Genomic DNA, 25,544 nt, shown 5'->3' with positions numbered 1-25,544 from the left:
GTGAAAACAAAAGCAAACATATTTAGCGGAATACATGGTATTCTCAGCACAGCTAAGATTTTAAATTTTGGTTTGAAGGCAGCAGGAGCTGATTTTTAATTTTTGCTTGACAGATGCCCTTATGCAGGGCGACTTGGGTAACAAGTTATCACAATATAGGAAAGAGATTACAATACAGCAAAGAGAAAAAAAAGCAATACAGTTTTGTTTGGGGATTTTTTTTGTTTCTGTTTGCACTTTGTCAAATGAAACGGTTTTTGCAGTTATTGTGCACAGTGTGTTTGTTTTTGTAGGTTGTATGCATGTGTACTTTGTATTTGTAGTGTATATGTGCAACTACTGTTACAAACTGCAAAAGATATTTGCCTTGCTTCACTCGGCACCATACATTTTCAGTCTTGGCTACTTTGCTCTGTTTTAATAGTTTTAATTGATTTAAATCATGTTTGTAATGTAAACTATTTCCTGTGACGTCAGACCTTAGGTACCTCTTGACTGTAATAAACAAATACATTCTCAACTTCACAATGTGTCTACAAGTGTTCAACAGTCCAGACCTACAGTTTCCAGTCGCAAGCAAGCAAAGAAAATAAGTGTGAATACATAAACGTATCCAGTGTTTAAACGTTCTGCACGTCCATGGTATTCTAATGTTCAGTTAATAAACTATAAATATTTGTGTAGTATAATATACTTACAGCTGTCCTGCAAGTTCTCTTCAGAGTTGCTGGTTCTTGGATTGGCAATTGCCGCTTTCACCCTGATCCTGACACAATCATTCTTTCATTCTTTGGACTTCAGAGACTTATGCAGTGCATCCTACAAGGAAGGAACAAATACGTCAAATGCAATAGAGTTTAAAACCAGTATGTTCAGATGTGCAAATATTAGAACTTTATAGGAGGTATGCTACTCAAAATTGAAAAGTATGCATTGTCACAATGCATTTCTGATAAAAATGTTGTTCTTCATTTCTATTTAAAAACTTTTATGAACTGAATTGAAATAGAAATGTATTGCAAATGAAGTACCTGTGGCACAATAACCCTCTCTGGCCTGGGCGATTTTGAACGTATCACAGTCTGATGCAAACAGATTATCTAGGTCCAAGGAGATGACAAAACAAAAAATAGGAGGGGAGTTCGACTCCTACCCCCACCCTTCAGGCCAGATAGGGGTTAAGATATTGCTCTACCCCATTTTTTGGAAGAAATCTGCATAATTTGAATAGGTTTTGGAGAGGTGTTGACTAGAAATTAGGATATCAGTGTTTTATTTTTAAATAACTGACTATAACTGATAGGTGTTACAGAAACTTGGTTGTCTAAGAGTGATGGAGACAAATATAATATTAGTGGGTACAAACTGTATATGTTCCCCCATATAAAATGGGAAAACCCGATGGGGGGCACGACGGACGAAATTGAAATGGTGGAAATGACAAATGACTGCTTCCTAACGCAATTTGTCAAGGCACCGACTAGAGGGGAGGCATGCCTTGATTTAGTCTTTTCAAATAATGATGAAGACAGAAAAACTAAAACAGAGGTCAGAGCGTCATTGGCAAACTCAGACCACAACATGGTCTAATTTGAAGTATTTTTTAAAACCCCAAAAGTAATGACTAAAGCTAAGGTTTACAATTTTAGAAAAGGAAACTATGAAGGTATGAAACAGAGACTAACAGACGTAGATTGGAGTAAAATAGAGAAAACATCCACAGAAAAAGGATGGCTGTTTTTTAAAAATGTAGTACTAGAGGCGCAAAACAATTACATCCCAAAAGTAGACGAATCTAAATCTAAAACAAAATGGCCAAAATGGTTTAATAGATCAATTAAAAAAAAAAAGGACCAAAAACAAAGTACACAGAAAGAGTACTTGGAACTGCAAACACAAGTCAAAAATAAAAAAACACAAGTCTAGAAAGAGTGCAAAGAAGAGCAACCAGAATTATCCCAGGTTTAAAAGGCATGTCGTATGCAGACAGGCTAAAAGAATTGAATCTATTCAGTCTTGAACAAAGAAGACTACGCGGCGATCTGATTCAAACATTCAAAATCCTAAAAGGTATAGACAATGTCAACCCGGGGGACTTCTTTGACTTGAAAAAAGAAAAAGGACCAGGGGTCACAAATGGAGATTAGACAAAGGGGCATTCAGAACAGAAAATAGGAAGCACATTTTTACACAAAGAATTGTGAGGGTATACACAATGTCGTAAAGGTATACACAATGTCGACCCAGGGGACTTCTTTGACCTGAAAAAAATTTCATTTCTTACAGTATTTCACACTATGAATTCATACTTTTATCAGCGCTGTTCATTTGGTTACTATGGCAACGCGGTCAAACATATAACGACTTTATCATATTCGAGTCATACTACAAATGACCTAGCAAGGGGACTTTTTTTGACCTGCAAAAAGAAACAAGGACCAGGGGTCACAAATGGAGATTAGATAAAGGGGCATTCAGAACAGAAAATAGGAGGCACTTTTTTACACAGAGAATTGTGAGGGTCTGGAACCAACTGCCCAGTAATGTTGTTGAAGCTGACACCCTGGGATCCTTCAAGAAGCTGCTTGATGAGATTCTGGGATCAATAAGCTACTAACAACCAAACAAGCCAGATGGGCTGCATGGCCTCCTCTCATTTGCAAACTTTCTTATGTTCTAATACGTATCCTTTTGATTGATGATCGCTTGTTGTCAAACGTTGTTATGCAATAATATTTAACTTAAATGCATTAGTTAGCATCTTCTGAAGGCTGTGGGAAAAGGGTAGGAAAGTAAATAAATTGACTTATAGCCTGATCCAGTTTTTTCTCGAAAAAATGGGAAATGTGTCACTAGCGATGCTAACTACACATATTGCTTATGGGATGGGTACCCTTTAATCAACATGATTAATATACACAAACATTTATGTTGTAATCTAGAAAATATTATAGCGGCCCAGTCAAAAGACAGAGACTTTGGATATTTATAATTGTAAACAGTTGCCTATGCGTTTGTGTAGAACAGTCTATGTCTGTGTGTTGGAACTGTGTTAGAGACTGGGTCTGGCTTTAGTCCAATCATCAGCGTGCATTGCAGGTTGAGGTTTGGGGCTTGCAGATGTGTGGCGATGGTTGGTCGCCTGGTGTGGGAAAAGTGTGTTCTGCAGGGATTGGAATGCGTTTTGCAGGGATTGGAGTGCGTTTGTCGCTCTCACATATTATTGTGGGGTGTTGGTTGGCTGTGTGGGAGGGTGAAAGAGGGTGGATAAAAGTAACTGCAAAAGCTCTATTCTGTTGGATCCGGGATTTAAACTTACATTGTGAAGGAACTGAGATGGTCAAACAAGACTGTTTATCTTTGTCCTTTTTGCAGATTTAAGTTATCATGCTGATTTTGCAGGGCTGTCCTCATCATAGGTGGAAACATGGGCAAAGCTCCTACAACTCAAGACTGCAAGACTCTGAAAAAAAGAATAAATAATGGAGTCACAAATTTTATAAATGTATAATAAACTAAAGCATTTAAAATGTGTTAGAAATGGGTTTGATTACATTGTTTCAAAGTCACACTTAAAATGTGTACCACAACAAAATGCATAGGTCACAATAAATTGTTAAAAAGGAGAGGAGAAAAGTCGTTGAAAACCAAAAGCACCAATTAAAATGTATTTACAGGTCAAAGAGTGACGCGTTTGGCTTTTAACTTATTTTAATTAGCGGTTCTCATAACGGGGGCACGGAATGTAGGCTATGGGTGGACGTGAAAAGCTTCAGGAAAAAATAGTCAAACATATTATGTACTGTAACTGTATATATGAATGGCTGTGTTTGAATGAAATCCTTACAGTTCTTATTTAAGGAGTTTAACTTAGTTTTTGGTACTTGGGGGTGGGTGTTGTGACGTAATTACCCAGACACCATAAATTGAGTCCCGCCCAAATATCCTTCCCTCTTTGCAGTCACCCTCCTTTCAAAAGCACATTCTGTCGCTCTCCACTCCAGAGCTGCGGACTCCGTCCACTTGTCACCCGTTGGCGCCTCGATCACCGTTATGTGGGTGACGTCACTCGCACACAGACACTCACGTAGGCAGGCAGGCAAGTCTGCCAGTGAAACATACATTCATTCACGCACGCAGCAGTACACGAAACAGGTTCGATTGATATGGTGTCAGACACGCGTAACTTACTGTTTCATTTCGTACAGTCATATATATATATATATATATTGTTTTTGCTCACATAATCAATTACTAAATCCTATAAACACTTGTATCTGCCTCATAGGCAGTAACCTGATGTTATCGAGTTTCGTATTAACTTGAAGGGAGGGAAGGCGGTCAGAATTCTCAATTTGAAAATCACAACATTCTTCTCAGGCGCCGCTTGATTTTCTTGGCCCGCTAAACTCCACCTATGACGTTTTGTCGATTTTTTTCATCTGCGCTTTAGGGCTTTGGTAACTTTTAGTGTCAATCTTACCTTTTCTGATTTGCGTGAACTATTTACACTTATTCAATTTAAATATATTTGCTAGCAATTCTTTCGAATATACAATATTCAATTTTTGTTTTTATATAGCGGCTAAACATTAAGTTTCCTCAAAGCGCTGTACAGGAGAACAATAAATACAAATAAAACAGAATCTTAATTCTTAAAAGGAACACAAGAAATGAATACATTGGTATAAATACATTAATAAAGAGTGGTAAAAACTTAGGCTAACAATAGGTAACGTTATTATTTCTAGCAGCAAATTAAAATATTGGCTATATATAAAGTGTAAAGGGATTTAATTACCAACCGCTTTCCTCCAAGTCTGGAACGCCTCTGACAATTATATTGAGATTTTCTCGAGGCAGAGACTCACGAGACATGAACTGCCTGTTTTAAAATGGTTCTTTAAAAGAACCCTTTGACTTGAGAATGAAAACGGTTCTATATGAAACCATTGAATGCTGTAAAGAACCCTTAAAGGGTGCAAAGAACCATGTTCTCTATGGTGAAGCTACGCCCCTGGACTGATGATAGGTGTACCGACGCAAAAAAAAAAAAAACCCCACACACACCACAGCTGAAGAGAAGCAGACTTAATTACAGTAATACAGTATTAGGGGATGAGGTAAAAGCCGGAACGAGACGGAACAGGACTTTAATGAATTCAATTGCTTAAAAAAAAACAGCATAAAACGTTAGACATATGATGAGAATATTTTAACAAATCAGAACCGATTAATCAGAAAAAATCAGAAAACATTGCAGCTTAAAGCCTTGCAGCTGCGTGTATTTTTCTGATCAGCTGAAACTCGGAGCAGCTGATTCAAATCCCGCGGCGTTCTGGGACACGGGGGAGGAGCGGAGCACGCAGCACAAAAACAAACAAACAAAAGGCAGGCAGACTTCCAAGCGACAGCGTGTGGAAGCGACATCGTGGGAGAAGTACGAGTGGACAAGTACAACGCAGTTAGAAGCTACACTAAACAAAAAAAAATGGTATTCAAGCCAGTAATCTGTGACAACTGCATGATGTGGGAAATCCGAGAAAACCCAACAGAGCTCAACCAAGTTTGTGTAAAGTGCCGCACCATCCAGGACTTGCTTCAGCGATTAAGCCTGCTAGAAAAGGAGCTGGAGGAAATGAGACAGCAGGAGCTTGAGGAGCTGACACACCCACAATTCATGGAAGTCTGCACCCCTAGCAGACTGAAAGCCAATAGGGAGATGGAAGAGAGTCGAAACAGCTGGGTTCAGATAGGCAGAAGCAGGGAAAAAAAGAAACTTCGTCAAACACAACCACCAGAAATCCAGACAGCCAACACATTTGAGCCACTTCAACACTTAGATGACCAAAACCAACATCACGAGAATGAAAGAAACAACACCCAGGACCCTATAAACAGTGCTGACCAGGCAGCAAAAAGAAGGGAGGTCATGATTGTTGGGGACTCCATACTGAGAAACACCAAGTTCAGTTTGCAGTTTGGACCCCCTTACTACAACAGTGTGCTGCCTTCCAGGAGCCTCAGTCAAGCACATCACTGAGAATGTGGACAGGCTCCTAGAATGAACAGGGGATGACCCGGTAGTAGTCGTCCACATTGGTACAAACAACATTGGAAGAGACAGACCAAGATCCCTGCAAAACAAATTCAGAGAGCTAGGAAGGAAATTAAAAGACAAGACCAAAACTGTGGTCTTTTCTGGGATACTGCCGGTGCCTTGCAAAGGACCATATGGACAGCTGGAAACACAAAATCAAAATGCATGGCTGAAATCGTGGTGCACACAGGAAGGCTTCACCTTTCTTGAACATTGGAGCACTTTCTACAACAAGGACTATCTATACAGGGGGGACGGACTGCACTTAAACAGAAAGGGAACCAATCTACTCGGAGAAAGGATCCTTCAGGCGGTACAGAAGCATTTAAACTAGAAAGGAAGGGGGGAGAAAACAAAAAAACAGAAGGGAGACTACATCAAAACAAGAGCAACAACTCAGGTAAGACAACAATTAAATGTACTTATCTTAATGCTAGAAGTCTCAGAAACAAAATGTTAGAACTTGAAGCTACTGCACTAACAAGTAACTACGACGTGATAGGTGTTACAGAAACTTGGTTGTCCGAGAGTGATGGAGACGAATATAATATTAGTGGGTACACACTGTATAGGAAAGACAGGCAGGACAGAAGAGGCGGAGGGGTAGCGCTATACATAAGAAATAGCCTTGAAGCCCAGGTGTTAAATCAGGACAAAGAAAACAATGCAGAATCAATATGGGTCAGAATAATGGACACAAATTCAAAGGGCATAATAATAGGAGCATGCTATAGACCGCCAAATTCAGACGCTGAGAAAAATAATCTGTTATACAATGACATTCGAAATGCGTGTAGAAAAGGAGAAGCCATACTAATGGGGGATTTCAACTTCCCCTGTATAAAATGGGAAAACCCAATGGGGGGCACGACGGACGAAATTGAAATGGTGGAAATGACAAATGACTGCTTCCTAACGCAATTTGTCAAGGCACCGACTAGAGGGGAGGCATGCCTTGATTTAGTCTTTTCAAATAATGAAGACAGAATAACTAAAACAGAGGTCAGAGAGCCATTGGCAAACTCAGACCACAACATGGTCTCATTTGAAATATCTTTCAAAACCCCAAAAGTAATGACTAAAGCTAAGGTTTACAATTTTAGAAAAGCAAACTACAAAGGTATGAAACAGAGACTAACAGGAGTAGATTGGAGTAAAATAGAGAAAACATCCACAGAAAAAGGGTGGCTGTTTTTTAAAAATGTAGTACTAGAGGCACAAAACAATTACATCCCAAAAGTAGACAAATCTAAATCTAAAACAAAATGGCCAAAATGGTTTAATAGATCAATTAAAAAAAAATTTCAGCGAAAAAAGGCACTTTACAGAGCGTTTAAAAGGGACCAAAAACAAAGTACACAGAAAGAGTACTTGGAACTGCAAACACAAGTCAAAAAGGAAGTTAGAAAGGCCAAGAGAGAGATAGAAATCAATATTGCTAAGGGGGCTAAAACCAATTCCAAAATGTTTTTCCAATATTATAACCGCAAGAGAACATTCAAAGAGGAGGTTAAATGTCTAAGAGACAAAATGGCAAAATCATAGATCAAGAAAAAAAAATAGCAAATATATTAAATGATTACTTTTCACAGGTTTTTACAAAGGAGGACACGGACAACATGCCCCACATGTCGACCTGTTCCTATCCAGTTTTAAATAACTTTAGCATAACAGAGGCAGAAGTGTTAAAGGGACTAGGAGCTCTTAAAATAAACAAATCCCCTGGGCCGGATGAGATCCTCCCAATAGTACTCAAAGAAATGAAAGAAGTTATTTACAAACCGCTAACCAAGTTCATGCAACAGGCTCTTGACAAAGGGGTTGTACCAACAGACTGGAAAATAGCAAATGTAATACCAATCCACAAAAAGGGAGACAAAACCGAACCAGGTAACTACAGACCAATAAGCCTGACTTCTATTATATGTAAACTTATGGAAACTATAATAAGATCCAAAATGGAAAATTACTTATATGGTAACAATATCCTGGGAGACAGCCAGCATGGTTTTAGGAAAGAGAGATCATGTCTAACTAACCTGCTTGACTTTTTTGAGGATGCAACATTGAAAATGGATAACTGCAAAGCATACAACATGGTTTATTTAGATTTCTAGAAAGCTTTTGACAAAGTCCCGCATAAAAGATTAATTCTCAAACTGAACGCAGTAGGGATTCAAGGAAATGCATGCACATGGATTAGGGAGTGGTTAACAGGTAGAAAACAGAAAGTACTGATTAGAGGAGAAACCTCAAAATGGAGTGAGGTAACCAGTGGTGTACCACAGGGATCAGTTTTAGGTCCTCTGCTATTCCTAATCTACATTAATGATTTAGACTCTGATATAGTAAGCAAACTCGTTAAATTTGCAGACGACACAAAAATAGGAGGAGTGGCAGACACTGTTGAAGCAGCAAAGGTCATTCAAAATGATCTAGACAGCATTCAAAATTGGGCAGACACATGGCAAATGAAATTTAATAGAGAAAAGTGTAAAGTATTGCATGCGGGCAGTAAAAATGTGCATTATAAATATCATATGGGAGATACTGAAATTGAAGAAGGGAACTATGAAAAAGACCTAGGAGTTTATGTTGACTCAGAAATGTCTTCATCTAGACAATGTGGGGAAGCTATAAAAAAGGCCAACAAGATGCTCGGATATACTGTGAAAAGTGTTGAATTTAAATCAAGGGAAGTAATGTTAAAACTCTACAATGCATTGGTAAGACCTCACCTAGAATATTGTGTTCAGTTCTGGTTACCTTGTTACATAAAGGATATTGTTGCTCTACAAAGAGTGCAAAGAAGAGCAACCAGAATTATCCCGGGCTTAAAAGGCATGCCGTATGCAGACAGACTAAAAGAATTGAACCTATTCAGTTTTGAACAAAGAAGACTACTCGCCGATCTGATTCAAACATTCAAAATTCTAAAAGGTATACACAATGTCGACCCAGGGGACTTCTTTGACCTGAAAAAAATAGACATTTCATTTCTTACAGTATTTCACACTATGAATTCATACTTTTATCAGCGCTGTTCATTTTGTTACTATGACAACGCGGTCAAACATATAACGTCTTTATCATGATTGGTGTTCGAGTCATACTACAAATGACTTTTTTTGACCTGCAAAAAGAAACAAGGACCAGGGGTCACAAATGGAGATTAGATAAAGAGGCATTCAGAACAGAAAATAGGAGGCACTTTTTTTACACAGAGAATTGTGAGGGTCTGGAACCAACTCCCCAGTAATGTTGTTGAAGCTGACACCCTGGGATCCTTCAAGAAGCTGCTCAATAAGCTACTAACAACCAAACGAGCAAGATGGGCTGAATGGCCTCCACTCGTTTGTAAACTTTATGTTCTTATGCTAGTTGATTTTAACTGTCTATACAAACTGTACTTTTCAGCCTTGATAGAACACCTGCAAAGAGCCACTGATTAGTATGTTAATATTATACTGGATCATAACACTACATTTGCCTACAAATTCAGTGACAACAGAGAATATCATGTTATTGACCAGATCTTGTTTTTAGTAATTAAGCACTAGAAGCAAATTTCAGCTATGCATTATACTTTCAGGAAAACAAAATGGAGCAAAAACTGTTCTATGTCTTAGATGTGGAACCCTTTATCTGGTGCTGTTTGAAACCACATGTAAGATTCTGTATTTGTACTTTTTAATAATCAATCAGTTTAATAGTCCATGCAGTATGCTGGGAACTCTGTACTCATTTCTCTGCTGAATGTGCTTAGCGCTGACAATCATTCAAGCTTGTGTTGGTAAGTTTGTGGTACAATGGATGTTGTTGTAGACTGAATGATGAGAATATATGGGTTAGAGAACATCAGCTTGCTCCTCAGTTCCCATGTGCTTCTTCTTGGTCCATGCATCACTAATGATAGAGAATTTGTCCATATTACTAGATGTACATATTTTTAAAGAGTCATAAGAAACATGTGTGTGTACTTTTAAAAATGTTGACGGTGTAACCACATATAAATTGTTGATTGTTCACTTTAACAAGCTATTGTTGATGACTGTTTTTAGAGTGAGATGCAAAAGCGGCAGTAGTAAATGTGTGCTATTAAGATTGCAATGTAAACAAGTGAAATGTCGGTCGGATTGTTAAACTGGATCTCATTTTTAACGTGGTAGGCCTATGTGTTGGGCATGATGAGATTGGGGTTTCATTAGCCTTTAATGTAAGATACAACCCCTGTGGGTACGAATGAGCCAGAGCATTTATGATTTATTTATTTATTTTTTACAACACAAGCCAGTGTTTATTAAATTAATAAGAAAAAGGTAACGGGAACTCGGAGCAAATAAAAGACTGAAGTTATTTGTAAACTCCGGCGGCCACGACAAAGCCCAATAATAACCCCCCCCCCCAGATAACCCCACAATCACACTCCACACCCTTGCTCACAATGTCCAGCAATTCAGTAAATTCCCCTTCATCAGGGACCCGCTTCGAGGCGTTGGACCCCGGGGAAATTTCCCTATCCTCTCGGTGGGCCTGTTCATACCAGGTGGTTCCTGGTTCAAATCCCAACTCGCACTGTGTGTGACCCAGAGCAAATCACTTTGTCTCCTTGTGCTCCGTCCTTGAGACGTAAAACCGAGGTCCTATTGGAGGCGACTGTGATGCATAGTTTACCCCTAGTCTCTGGAAGTCGCTTTGGATACAAGCGTCTGCTAAAATGACTAAATAATAATAATAATAATAATAATAATAAAAAAAATAATAATAATAATGAATTATTAAGAGGCAAAACTGCTTGATGCAGAAACTCCAGACCGCACCCAAATTCCCATTGAGAATGGGTAATAACCATTTGTTTTGACTGCTATGGCTTAATATTGTTTGGTACTGTACTGGAAGTTAAATAAAGGTTTTGTTGATTGATGGGCTACACTTGCATCAGGTGTCTGATTTATTACTAACACCTTCCAGGAATATTCTAAAACATTTGTGAGGTTTCAAAATTTTACACTCTCTTGAAAAAGTATTCCAAGAAACCGTATTTCAGGGGTTCCAAATAGTATACAAAGAACCTTTTTAAACAGCAGGCTAATCAACCATAAATAAACGTTGAACTCTTGAAGGATTAATAAGAAACCCTAAAACACCCAAAGAACCCACAGGGGTTATGATCTATAGAGCCTTCTAATACTAAAAAAGCCATGCAAATTGACTAAAACGCACAGATTTTGTGCATGGCTCCACATTTGAAAGCCATATATTCAATTAGACTTCAGCAGTAAATACCGCGTTGGTGACTAAACATTCCGCTACTTATTAGCAATAAAGGTCACACTGTAGCGAGGGCTAAACTGAGTTTAAAATATAATTTATGGTAGCCGCCTATGCCACTGAAGGCACTACCTTAAAATTAAGTTAAATATTTTAGGTTGTTATCACCAGGTTATTTTATTTGGGCCAGGGGATAAGGTCTTGACCAAATACAACACAAACACAATAAAAATGGCAGGGATGTAAAATAGTTAAATTTATTTAAAACACAATTTCGTTTCAATTCTCATATTGCACAAACTAGTGCTGTCTATTAGTTACAGCCAAATACTTCAATTCGATACATTGTTTCAGGGGTTCAGTCGTTCTCTCTGGCATTACACTGTTACATAGTTTACTATAGCAGCAACTCATTTAGAGCAAGAATACATTGTTTCATTTCTCTCGTATTCAGACACACACAACTAGACAAGGCAGGAGGTTCCCAAATTAGACAAAAACGGTTTATGAAAATGTTTGTGTTTATTTTATTTATGCATATGACACAATGTAAAAACAAATTCATTTTTTGAATTAAATGGGAAATGCATCAAGGTTTCTGTATTTGAAGTCATCCTGCATAATATTAAAATCTAAACTGTTTTTCTTTGTTTGCTCGTTTTTTCTTACATGTTGTAAACTACATAATTGTGTGTTTGCTTGCCTTTGCACTGAAATTGCATTGTATACATTTTGTATGAAATATATGTATATATGAATATGTTAAATACATTTAAACTATCATTGTAAGCAAGAACAAAAACGTTGTGAAATTGTTGCAGCTATATATACATGTTATATTTTAAATCACATATATACTAACTGTTACAGTTAGGGGCTACCAGCAATTCTAGACCTTTGCAATGATTCTACTTGTGGAAATACTGTTACTTTATCACCTCCTTCCCTGCAAAGTAGAAAGAAGGCCTCAATATATTCCATTATAAAGAAGAAGATAGAAACTATGTTAATCAATATGGTTCTGCTAAAATAATATTAAATAGATAGATAATATAAAAACAAAATAAACAGTTTTATTACCCGGAATGGGCAGTTAAAGGCGGGTTCTTTCAATAGTGTTATGTTGTTCTCACTTAGTTGTATTGTGTGTATCATTGTCATACTCTTTGCAGCTTCGGAACCCCGTGCTCAGGACGGTTTTGTCTATTCATCTGTTTATTGCACGGAATGAGCAGTTAACGGTCGGTTCGGTGGTTTTTTTCAATAATGTTATGTTGTTCCCACTTAGTTGTATTGTGTGTATAATGTTCGTCGTCTTTGCACCTTCGGAACCCAGTGTTCCCAGGACCTTTTTGGTGATAAAAAGGGTTTTGGCCCAGAACAGGAGGCTGTGTGGTCCAGTGGTTAAGAAAAGGACTTGGAAACCAGGAGGTTCCCGGTTCAACTCCCACCTCAGCCACTGACTCATTGTGTGACCCTGAGCAAGTCACTTAACCTCCTTGTGCTCCGGCTTTCAGGTGAGACGTAATTGTATGTGACTCTGCAGCTGATGCATAGTTCACACACCCTAGTCTCTGTATGTCGCCTTGGATAAAGGCGTCTGCTAAATAAACAAATAATGTAATGAGGTTAATGACAGTGCGTTATTAATCGGTTCTGATTGTTAAAATATTCTCCCCATATGTCTAACTTTTTATGCTGTTTTTAAAAGCAATTGAATTCATTCAAGTTCCGTTCCAGCTTTTACCCCATCCCCAGTATTAGACTTGAGTCGAAAACAAAATAATCGGTTATAAATGAGTACTATCATTTTCCATAAACGACCAGCTTACATTTTCGTCCTCACTGTCAGACTGAAGATCTTGTAAAATATTACCAAAGGTGTTTTCAATCATTGTGTTTCTCACTGATGACTTCCATTTTCAAACCATTTTAGGTTGTTGAAAAACTAAAAGAAAAAAAATGCTCTGAAGCACCTAAGGAGATTCCTCGGACGCTCTTTCAGTGTCAGATTGAGTTTATGAACACACCCTATATCTTTCTAGGAAATTTGAATCAAAGGATTCTTTTCCTTTTTGTGAAAATAATTCTGTAAACGTGCCTGAGAAGTAATTAGGCTATTTGTATTTAGCTGTATCAATTTACTGTAAAAGAACTGCTTCATTGACACTTCAATAGAAAAAGCGGGCATTCCAGGTTTCCCAGGATGCTTAGAACACATTAATGTGATCTGGCAACAAATTCAATCGGCTAAAAAGGAGAGGAAGGAGCTCCATGTGACATTCCTGGATTTGGCTAATGCACCATTTCTCCACTGGCTTTTACCATGGCAATGGAAGTAATCATTAGGGCATCAAATTGGGTAAAGGTGAGGCAATACCAACAATGTCTGAGAAACCAGTGAAGAGTCTTGGGAGATGGTACGACGAGGATCTAAAGGACACAGTTTGTGTGGGAGAAGTTAGACAACAAACAGTGGAAGGGTTGAAGAGCATAGACAGCAGTGCTTAACCAGGCAAACTAAAACTCTGGTGCTTTCAGTTTGGTCTACTGTCGAGGTTGCTGTGGCCACTGACTGTGTACGAGGTTTCTTTGACAACAGTAGAAAAGCTGGAAGCTTTAATCAGTTCATACATCAGGAAACGGTTGGGAGTTCCACGCTGCCTCAGCAGAGTGGGACTTTATGGTAAAAGAATACTGCAGCTACCAGTCTCCGCTCTAACCGATGAGTTTAAGTGTGCCAAGGTCAGACTGGAAATGACATTAGTAGAGTCACGCGACAAATGCGTAAGGGAGGCAGCACCTGTGTTGAAAACTGGAAGAAAGTTGACGGCAAAGAAAGCTGTGGAGGATGTAAAGGCTGCCCTTCGAATTGGTGATATCATGGGGCAAGTTCAGCATGGAAGAGGGGGTCTTGGTCTCAGTTCAGCTCCTTGGCCAAGAGTTGTGTCGCACAGTGAAGAACTTATCTGAAGTTATCTGACTGGCACAGAGGATGGAAGGTGCCCACTTGAAGACCCCAGAGATGTACCCTACTTAGCTCAATCCAGACGGTTGTCGTCATGCTGATGCGCTGGGGAGACCGCACTGCGGTTGATCCCCGGAGCCAGCATCGCAGCCGTTGTGTGTGCTGATGCGCTAGGGAGGCAATAAGCCGGTCCCTGGAGCCAGCATTACACTTCAGCCATCAACACCAGACAGAAGGATATCTACATTATCATATGGAAGGAAGCGCAAATGGATGGAGACACAGATGGATAACATTAGTTTACTGTAAAGCTACGTCTTAGTTGGTGCTTATCTTGGCGAGAGCCGAGTTCAGATCAGCATGAAGTTTTAACATTTACTCTCGTGTAATGGAAATCATGTGTTCAAGCAACTTTTTAAAATTGACGTGTTGCAACCATTGAAAGGTAAAGTTGCTTATCTGAAAACCGGTTTTATTTCTTTCTTTCTTTTTGCTTTGAACACCTTTTTAATAATGAAAATTTCAAATCAAAACATTTTGATGGCAGAGGCGCTTAACATAAAGTTAAAAATATCAATAAAACTGTACAAGCCATGGAAACAGCAGAATAGTAAGACTCACATAAGAATGGAAACGATAGATCATAAATTCATTTTCAATAGAGCCAGGGACAGCGTTCCACAGTACAAGGGCCCTACAACTGAATGCTCTACCTGTGTTTTACTTCAAAGCCCTTGGGAACGTAAGGGCCCTTCAGGGCTTCATAGGTTAGCAGCAGGACCTTGAAACCACTTGTAGACCACACCGGGAACCCATTTAGGGCTGTTAGCACAGGGGAGATATGTTGACGTGTTTTTGTTCTGTTGGAACCCTGGCCGCAGATAAATAAACATGGATATTAACTTGTGATATGGTTGGTAGAGTAATTAACAAAACAGAGTTATTTTTTTTTAAAAAAGGTCAGGTTCTCCATTTTATTCAACATAGCAACATCTGATGCATTTAAATCATTTGTTTCAGATATGGGATAGTTTACAGAGTGTCTCGGATTGAAGTTTTTTTTAACCAGTTGTTACTACCTAGGCAACTGCCTAAACTTGTGCAAAACTACAATTGGGGTAAGAAATAGCAATAGTGGCCAAACTGGGGGAAAACAAGCAACACACAAAATCAGTATAAATATACACTATCAAAACCAAACACAAATGAAACACAGCCACATTATCAACACCAAGCAAATCAAATTATATTGTAACAAGAAAGCACAAGCAGCATGCAACAAACATATTCCTTAATCTAATTCATAGCACACAGTTTTAAAAAGATTTAAAACCTTTTCAAACAGTTAAAGCACATGGCTTACCTGAGGTATCCTTCCAAACAAAGCTTCCCCAATGCCACAGGTGTTCTCAGTTTATACAAATAAAATCCAGGGTGCGTCCACCAGAGGGAACTCTAACTTAACCCATTTTCTGCCAAACTGGCCACATGAGTTTGAACTTTTAGTTTCCTTTTTGGATTCTTGGCTCACCTCTTATTCTCATTTGTTTCATTTCATTTTTTATAATGATCAAAAAGATGACATACCAAAATGTTATAGTGTCTTATGAACACCTCCTGTGTCTGCTGGCTTTCATTCCAGCTTAACTCCCAGTTAACTAGACCCTTCATTTCACGGATCATTTTTAATAGCCAGTTTAACATGCCCTTCATTTCACAGATCATTTTTAATTGCCAGTTTATACTTGTTTTCAGCTTTAAAGTAGGAGATTTCAAGTTAGCTATAACATTTTATCAGTCCACTAACTTTAACTCTGCAACTGTTTAGAGCTGAAAAACAATTTAAGGGTCTAATTAAGCCAATTATCAGTTCAGTTGTTAATATTAAAGGTTTTCTGACCATCGGGGATCGCTTTTGTGGCGGGATTTTAACTTTCCGACTTGTTCCGAGCAAAAATCCCTGATTTCACACAGTATGAAGGATGTTATGCAAATTAAGCGGGTACCTAATTAACATTTGCTCTCAAATGTAATTATTTACGGTTTATCTTCTCTATTTGATTTTGCTGTTACTACTAACTTTATTGTAATTTTAACTGCTTTTATATATAATGTGATATTTTGTAACAACTGTAAGCCGCCCTGGCTAAGGGCATCTAAGAAATACATTTTTTAAAAAGGCTACAGTAAAATAGGAGCTCTCTAAAAATTTACTTTTTTTCCTCTTTGTCCTGATGTACTTGATTTATTATTAAATGTCTCCTCTCTGCATCTCCTGAAACACGCGTCTGTTTTATTTTTCTCTGCCTTTATTATTATTATTATTATGATTTATTTCTTAGCAGACGCCCTTAAGGCACCGACGAGAGTGGAGGTATGCCTTGATTTAGTCTTTTCAAATAATGAAGACAGAATAACTAAAACAGAGGTCAGAGAGCCATTGTCAAACTCAGACCACAACATGGTCTAATTTGAAGTGTTTTTTAAAACCCCAAAAGTAATGACTAAAGCGAAGGTTTACAATTTTAGAAAAGCAAACTATGAAGGTATGAAACAGAGACTACCAGACGTAGATTGGAGTAAAATAGAGAATAGGGATAGGGATCATTCAAGAAGCTGCTTGATGAGTTTCTGAGATCAATAAGCTATTAACAACCAAAACGAGGAAGATGGGCTGAATGGCCTCCTCCTCTTATGTTCTTATCCAGGGCGACTTACAGTTGTATACAAAAAATACATCAATAATGATAGTGCAAATCAGACCTGTCCATTGATTGAAATCCTGAAATGAAGAATAAACTGTAATTTGAATGACCTGTGCTGCTGCAGCAGCAGCAGTCTTTGCCACTCCTCCTATTTTTGTGTCGTCTGCAAATTTAACAAGTTTGCTTACTATACCAGAATCGAAATCATTAAATGTACAGTAGGAATAGCAGAGGACCTAATACTGATCCCTGTGGTACACCACTGGTTACCTCGCTCCATTTTGAGGCTTCTCCTCTAATCAGTACTTTGTTTTCTACATATTAACCACTCCCTAATCCATGTGCATGCATTTCCTTGAATCCCTGCTGCGTTCAGTTTGAGAATTAATCTTATACAAAACTTTGTCAAAAGCTTTTTGGAAATCTAAATAAGCAATGTCATATGCTTTGCAATGATCCATTGTCAATGTTGCATCCTCAAAAATGTATCCCTCTGCTTTACCATAATTTGTTGTGCTTTCCAAAGCTTTACTTGACCTCTCTGTGCTTTAAAATGCTTCCCGGTGCTTTACCATACCTGCCTGTGCTTTACAATGTATCTCTGTGCTTTACAATGCTTCCCTGTGCTTTACTAGACCTCTCTGTGCTTCACCATAATTTGCTTGATTTGTCGCCCATTTCTGGTATTGTATGTCTAATGCTGAAAACTAGATTTTAGCAACTCAAAACAATGCAGCACTGACTTTGTCCCATCTGCTTCGCTCAGTACAGCAGGTCACAGAAAAGCCAGTACAGATGCACCGATAGGCTGATTAAAACCGCTTTTAGAATATGTATTTATTTATTTTTTTTGCATGCGGGCAATAAAAATGTGCATTATAAATATCATATGGGAGATTGTGAAATTGAAGAAGGGAACTGTGAAAAAGACCTAGGAGTTTATGTTGACTCTGAAATGTCTTCATCTAGACAATGTGTGGAAGGTATAAAAAAAAGCTAACAAGATGCTCGGATACATTGTGAGAAGTGTTGAATTTAAATCTAGTGAAGTAATGTTAAAACTCTACAATGCATTAGTAAGACCTCACCTAGAATACTGTGTTCAGTTCTGGTCACCTCGTTACAAAAAGGATATTGCTGTTCTAGAAAGAGTGCAAAGAAGAGCAACCAGAATTATCCCAGGTTTCAAAGGCATGTTGTATGCAGACAGGCTAAAAGAACTGAATCTATTCAGTCTTGAACAAAGAAGACTACACGGTGATCTGTTTCAAACATTCAAAATCCTAAGAGGTATAGACATTGTCAATCCAGGGGACTTCTTTGACCTGAAAAAGTAAAGAAGGACCAGGGGTCACAAATGGAGATTAGATAAAGGGACATTCAGAACAGAAAATAGGAGGCACTTTTTTACACAAAGAATTGTGAAGGTCTGGAACTCCCCAGTAATGTTGTTGAAGCTGACACCCTGGGATCCTTCAAGAAGCTGCTTGATGAGATTCTGGGATCAATAAGCTACTAATAACCAAACGAGCAAGATGGGCTGAATGGCCTCCTCTTGTTTGTAAACTTTCTTATGTTCTTAAGTCAGTGGCATGCATCATGTTACAATGTATTAATAATTTGAAGGTAAGGTTAACTTCTCCCATATGTAAGAGTTAATTTCAAAGGGCAGCAAATATGGAAATGCACTTCATTAGCGTATCAACAATTTAAAATGGTTTATAAAAATTGAAAAATGTTGCTGAATGTGTCATTTAAGGCTGTTTTTAAAAAAAAAAAAAACAACTTTTTGTCTGCTTGTTACATTTTTTGCAGCCAGCATGATCTTTGTTTAGCTGTACCTGAGAGAATGTAGTGAAAACAAAAGCAAACATATATTTAGCGGAATACATGGTATTCTCAGCACAGCTAAGATTTTAAATTTTGGTTTGAAGGCAGCAGGAGCTGATTTTTAATTTTTGCTTGACAGATGCCCTTATGCAGGGCGACTTGGGTAACAAGTTACCACAATATAGGAAAGAGATTACAATACAGCAAAGAGAAAAAAAAGCAATACAGTTTTGTTTGGGGATTTTTTTTGTTTTCTGTTTGCACTTTGTCAAATGAAACGGTTTTTGCAGTTATTGTGCACAGTGTGTTTGTTTTTGTAGGTTGTATGCATGTGTACTTTGTATTTGTAGTGTATATGTGCAACTACTGTTACAAACTGCAAAAGATATTTGCCTTGCTTCACTCGGCACCATACATTTTCAGTCTTGGCTACTTTGCTCTGTTTTAATAGTTTTAATTGATTTAAATCATGTTTGTAATGTAAACTATTTCCTGTGACGTCAGACCTTAGGTACCTCTTGACTGTAATAAACAAATACATTCTCAACTTCACAATGTGTCTACAAGTGTTCAACAGTCCAGACCTACAGTTTCCAGTCGCAAGCAAGCAAAGAAAATAAGTGACAATACATAAACGTATCCAGTGTTTAAACGTTCTGCACGTCCATGGTATTCTAATGTTCAGTTAATAAACTATAAATATTTGTGTAGTATAATATACTTACAGCTGTCCTGCAAGTTCTCTTCAGAGTTGCTGGTTCTTGGATTGGCAATTGCCGCTTTCACCCTGATCCTGACACAATCATTCTTTCATTCTTTGGACTTCAGAGACTCATGCAGTGCATCCTACAAAGAAGGAACAAATACGTCAAATGCAATAGAGTTTAAAACCAGTATGTTCAGATGTGCAAATATTAGAACTTTATAGGAGGTATGCTACTCAAAATTGAAAAGTATGCATTGTCACAATGCATTTCTGATAAAAATGTTGTTCTTCATTTCTATTTAAAAACTTTTATGAACTGAATTGAAATAGAAATGTATTGCAAATGAAGTACCTGTGGCACAATAACCCTCTCTGGCCTGGGCGATTTTGAACGTATCACAGTCTGATGCAAACAGATTATCTAGGTCCAAGGAGATGACAAAACAAAAAATAGGAGGGGAGTTCGACTCCTACCCCCACCCTTCAGGCCAGATAGGGGTTAAGATATTGCTCTACCCCATTTTTTGGAAGAAATCTGCATAATTTGAATAGGTTTTGGAGAGGTGTTGACTAGAAATTAGGATAGCAGTGTTTTATTTTTAAATAACTGATAGGTGTTACAGAAACTTGGTTGTCTAAGAGTGAAGGAGACAAATATAATATTAGTGGGTACAAACTGTATATGTTCCCCCATATAAAATGGGAAAACCCGATGGGGGGCACGACGGACGAAATTGAAATGGTGGAAATGACAAATGACTGCTTCCTAACGCAATTTGTCAAGGCACCGACTAGAGGGGAGGCATGCCTTGATTTAGTCTTTTCAAATAATGATGAAGACAGAAAAACTAAAACAGAGGTCAGAGCGCCATTGGCAAACTCAGACCACAACATGGTCTAATTTGAAGTATTTTTTAAAACCCCAAAAGTAATGACTTCTTTCGAATATACAATATTCAATTTTTGTTTTTATATAGCGGCTAAACATTAAGTTTCCTCAAAGCGCTGTACAGGAGAACAATAAATACAAATAAAACAGAATCTTAATTCTTAAAAGGAACACAAGAAATGAATACATTGGTATAAATACATTAATAAAGAGTGGTAAAAACTTAGGCTAACAATAGGTAACGTTATTATTTCTAGCAGCAAATTAAAATATTGGCTATATATAAAGTGTAAAGGGATTTAATTACCAACCGCTTTCCTCCAAGTCTGGAACGCCTCTGACAATTATATTGAGATTTTCTCGAGGCAAAGACTCACGAGACATGAACTGCCTGTTTTAAAATGGTTCTTTAAAAGAACCCTTTGACTTGAGAATGAAAACGGTTCTATATGAAACCATTGAATGCTGTAAAGAACCCTTAAAGGGTGCAAAGAACCATTTTCTCTATGGTGAAGCTACGCCCCTGGACTGATGATAGGTGTACCGACGCAAAAAAAAAAAAAACCCACACACACACCACAGCTGAAGAGAAGCAGACTTAATTACAGTAATACAGTATTAGGGGATGGGGTAAAAGCCGGAACGAGGCGGAACGGTACTTTAATGAATTCAATTGCTTAGAAAAACAGCATAAAACGTTAGACATATGATGAGAATATTTTAACAAATCAGAACCGATTAATAACGCACTGTCATTAACCCGTTCCTGGACAGAACCCTTTTTATCACCAAAAAGCTCCCGTAACACTGGGTTCTCAAGGTGCAAAGACGACTAAAATTACACACACAATACAACTAAGTGGGAACAACATAACACTTGAAAAAACCCACCGAACTGACCTTTAACTGCTGCCCATTCCGTGCAATAAACAGCCGTATAGACAAAAACGTCCGGAACACGGGGTTCCGAAGGAAAACAGAGCATGAAAATGATACACACAATACAACTAGGACATCATAACACGATTGAAAAAAAAAAAACATCTTTCATTTCCCATTGCGTGCAATAAACAGCTTGATTAATAAAGCTGCCCAGAAGACGAAAAATAAGATGCACATAATACAGTGAGTAACATACTTACAAAAACTGTACGAAGTGTTAACCGACCTTTAATTGCCGATTCACTGCATGAAATGGGTTAATATGACATGATCTACTGCAAATTCAAATAATGGGTACTCAGCGAAAAATGGCACTTTACAGAGCGTTTAAAAGGGACCAAAAACAAAGTACACAGAAAGAGTACTTGGAACTGCAAACACAAGTCAAAAAGGAAGTTAGAAAGGCCAAGAGAGAGATAGAAATCAATATTGCTAACGGGGCTAAAACCAATTCCAAAATTTTTTTCCAATATTATAACAGCAAGAGAACATTCAAAGAGGAGGTTAAATGTCTAAGAGACACAAATGGCAAAATCATAGATAAAAGAAAAAAAAAATAGCAAATATATTAAATGATTACTTTTCACAGGTTTTTACAAAGGAGGACACGGACAACATGCCCCACATGGTGACCTGTTCCAATCCAATTTTAAATAACTTTAGCATAACAGAGGAAGAAGTGTTAAAGGGACTAGGAGCTCTTAAAATAAACAAATCCCCTGGGCCAGATGAGATCCTCCCAATAGTACTCAAAGAAATGAAAGAAGTTATTTACAAACCGCTAACCAAGGTCATGCAACAGTCTCTTGACACAGAGGTTGTACCGACAGCCTGGAAAATAGCAAACGTAATACCGATCCACAAAAAGGGAGACAAAACCAAACCAGGTAACTGCAGACCAATAAGCCTGACTTCTATTATATGTAAACTTATGGAAACTATAAGAAGCTATAAAATGGAAAATTACCTATATGGTAACAATATCCTGGGAGACAGTGAGCGTGGTTTTAGTTAAGGGAGATTGTGTCTAACTAACCTACTTGACTTTTTTGAGGATGCAACATTCAAAATGGATAATTGATGGTTTATTTAGATTTCCAGAAAGCTTTTGACAAAGTCCCGCATAAGATTAATTCTCAAACTGAACGCAGTAGGGATTCAAGGAAATGCGTGCACATGGATTAGGGAGTGGCTAACAAGTAGAAAACAGAAAGTATTGATTAGAGGAGAAACCTCAAAATGTACCACAGGGATCAGTATTAGTTCATCTGCTATTCCTAATGTACATTAATGATTTTGATTCTGGTATAGCAAGCAAACTTGTTAAATTTGCAGACGACACAAAAATAGGAGGAGTGGCAAACACTTGCGCAGCAAAGGTCATTTAAAATGATGTAGACAGCATTCAGAACTGGGCAGACACATGGCAAATGAAATTTAATAGAGAAAAGTGTAAAGTATTGCATGTAGGAAATAAAAAAAATGTGCATTATAAATATCATATGGGAGATAATGAAATTGAAGAAGGGAACTATGAAAAAGACCTAGGAGTTTATGTTGACTCAGAAATGTCTTCATCTAGACAATGTGGGGAAGCTATAAAAAATGCCAACAAGATGCTTGGATATATTGTGAAAAGTGTTGAATTTAAATCAAGGGAAGTAATGTTAAAACTCTACAATGCATTAGTAAGACCCTACCTAGAATATTGTGTTCAGTTCTGGTTACCTTGTTACATAAAGGATATTGTTGCTCTAGAAAGAGTGCAAAGAAGAGCAACCAGAATTATCCCGGGCTTAAAAGGCATGCCGTATGCAGACAGACTAAAAGAATTGAACCTATTCAGTTTTGAACAAAGAAGACTACTCGCCGATCTGATTCAAACATTCAAAATTCTAAAAGGTATACACAATGTCGACCCAGGGGACTTCTTTGACCTGAAAAAAATAGACATTTCATTTCTTACAGTATTTCACACTATGAATTCATACTTTTATCAGCGCTGTTCATTTTGTTACTATGACAACGCGGTCAAACATATAATGTCTTTATCATGATTGGTGTTCGAGTCATACTACAAATGACTTTTTTTGACCTGCAAAAAGAAACAAGGACCAGGGGTCACAAATGGAGATTAGATAAAGAGGCATTCAGAACAGAAAATAGGAGGCACTTTTTTTACACAGAGAATTGTGAGGGTTTGGAACCAACTCCCCAGTAATGTTGTTGAAGCGGACACCCTGGGATCCTTCAAGAAGCTGCTCAATAAGCTACTAAAATCGAAACGAGCAAGATGGGCTGAATGGCCTCCACTCGTTTGTAAACTTTATGTTCTTATGCTAGTTGATTTTAACTGTCTATACAAACTGTACTTTTCAGCCTTGATAGAACACCTGCAAAGAGCCACTGATTAGTATGTTAATATTGTACTGGATCATAACACTACATTTGCCTACAAATTCAGTGACAACAGAGAATATCATGTTATTGACCAGATCTTGTTTTTAGTAATTAAGCACTAGAAGCAAATTTCAGCTATGCGTTATACTTTCAGGAAAACAAAATGGAGCAAAAACGGTTCTATGTCTTAGATGTGGAACCGTTTATCTGGTGCTATTTGAAACCACATGTAAGATTCTGTATTTGTACTTTTTAATAATCAATCAGACAATCATTCAAGCTTGTGTTGGTAAGTTTGTGGTACAATGGATGTTGTTGTAGACTGAATGATGAGAATATATGGGTTAGAGAACATCAGCTTGCTCCTCAGTTCCCATGTGCTTCTTCTTGGTCCATGCATCACTAACGATAGAGAATTTGTCCATATTACTAGATGTACATATTTTAAAAGAGTCATAAGAAACATGTGTGTGTACTTTTAAAAATGTTGACAGTGTAACTACATATAAATTGTTGATTGTTCACTTTAACAAGCTGGTGTTGTTGATGAGACTGTTTTTAGAGTGAGATGCAAAAGCGGCAGTAGTAAATGTGTGCTATTAAGATTGCAATGTAAACGAGTGAGATGTCGGTCGGATTGTTAAACTGGATCTCATTTTTAACGTGGTAGGCCTATGTGTTGGGCATGATGAGATTGGGGTTTCATTAGCCTTTAATGTAAGATACAACCCCTGTGGGTACGAATGAGCCAGAGCATTTATGATTTATTTATTTATTTTTTACAACACAACACAAGCCAAGCCAGTGTTTATTAAATTAATAAGAAAAAGGTAACGGGAACTCGGAGCAAATAAAAGACTGAAGTTATTTGTAAACTCCGGCGGCCACGACAAAGCCCAATAATAACCCCCCCCCCCCAGATAACCCCACAATCACTCTCCACACCCTTGCTCACAATGTCCAGCAATTCAGTAAATTCCCCTTCATCAGGGACCCGCTTCGAGGCGTTGGACCCCGGGGAAATTTCCCTATCCTCTCGGTGGGCCTGTTCATACCAGGTGGTTCCTGGTTCAAATCCCAACTCGCACTGTGTGTGACCCAGAGCAAATCACTTTGTCTCCTTGTGCTCCGTCCTTGAGACGTAAAACCGAGGTCCTATTGGAGGCGACTGTGATGCATAGTTTACCCCTAGTCTCTGGAAGTCGCTTTGGATACAAGCGTCTGCTAAAATGACTAAATAATAATAATAATAATAATAATAATAATAATAATAATAATAATAATGAATTATTAAGAGGCAAAACTGCTTGATGCAGAAACTCCAGACCGCACCCAAATTCCCATTGAGAATGGGTAATAACCATTTGTTTTGACTGCTATGGCTTAATATTGTTTGGTACTGTACTGGAAGTTAAATAAAGGTTTTGTTGATTGATGGGCTACACTTGCATCAGGTGTCTGATTTATTACTAACACCTTCCAGGAATATTCTAAAACATTTGTGAGGTTTCAAAATTTTACACTCTCTTGAAAAAGTATTCCAAGAAACCGTATTTCAGGGGTTCCAAATAGTATACAAAGAACCTTTTTAAACAGCAGGCTAATCAACCATAAATAAACGTTGAACTCTTGAAGGATTAATAAGAAACCCTAAAACACCCAAAGAACCCACAGGGGTTCTGATCTATAGAGCCTTCTAATACTAGCCATGCAAATTGACTAAAACGCACAGA

General features: G+C 37.9%; 1 long non-coding RNA gene across 1 annotated transcript in view; it reads right to left on the bottom strand.

Moving 5' to 3' along the window:
- The window catches only part of LOC131721006 (uncharacterized), a 37,185-nt gene extending 17,489 nt beyond the window's left edge, over positions 1-19,696 (bottom strand). Inside the window, exons 1-3 of the long non-coding RNA XR_009319809.1 lie at positions 19,600-19,696; positions 3,320-3,463; positions 699-819 (exon numbers count right to left, since the gene is read on the bottom strand). This is a non-coding gene — a long non-coding RNA (uncharacterized LOC131721006). The remainder of the gene's footprint in view (positions 1-698; positions 820-3,319; positions 3,464-19,599) is intronic.
- Between the last annotated feature and the right edge of the window lie 5,848 nt (positions 19,697-25,544).

Source organism: Acipenser ruthenus, chromosome 46, assembly GCF_902713425.1.
Source record: "Acipenser ruthenus chromosome 46, fAciRut3.2 maternal haplotype, whole genome shotgun sequence".
In the NCBI taxonomy this organism is placed as follows: domain Eukaryota; kingdom Metazoa; phylum Chordata; class Actinopteri; order Acipenseriformes; family Acipenseridae; genus Acipenser; species Acipenser ruthenus.
Note: the sequence above shows the minus strand (reverse complement) of the source record. Positions and strands in the feature narration are given on the sequence as shown.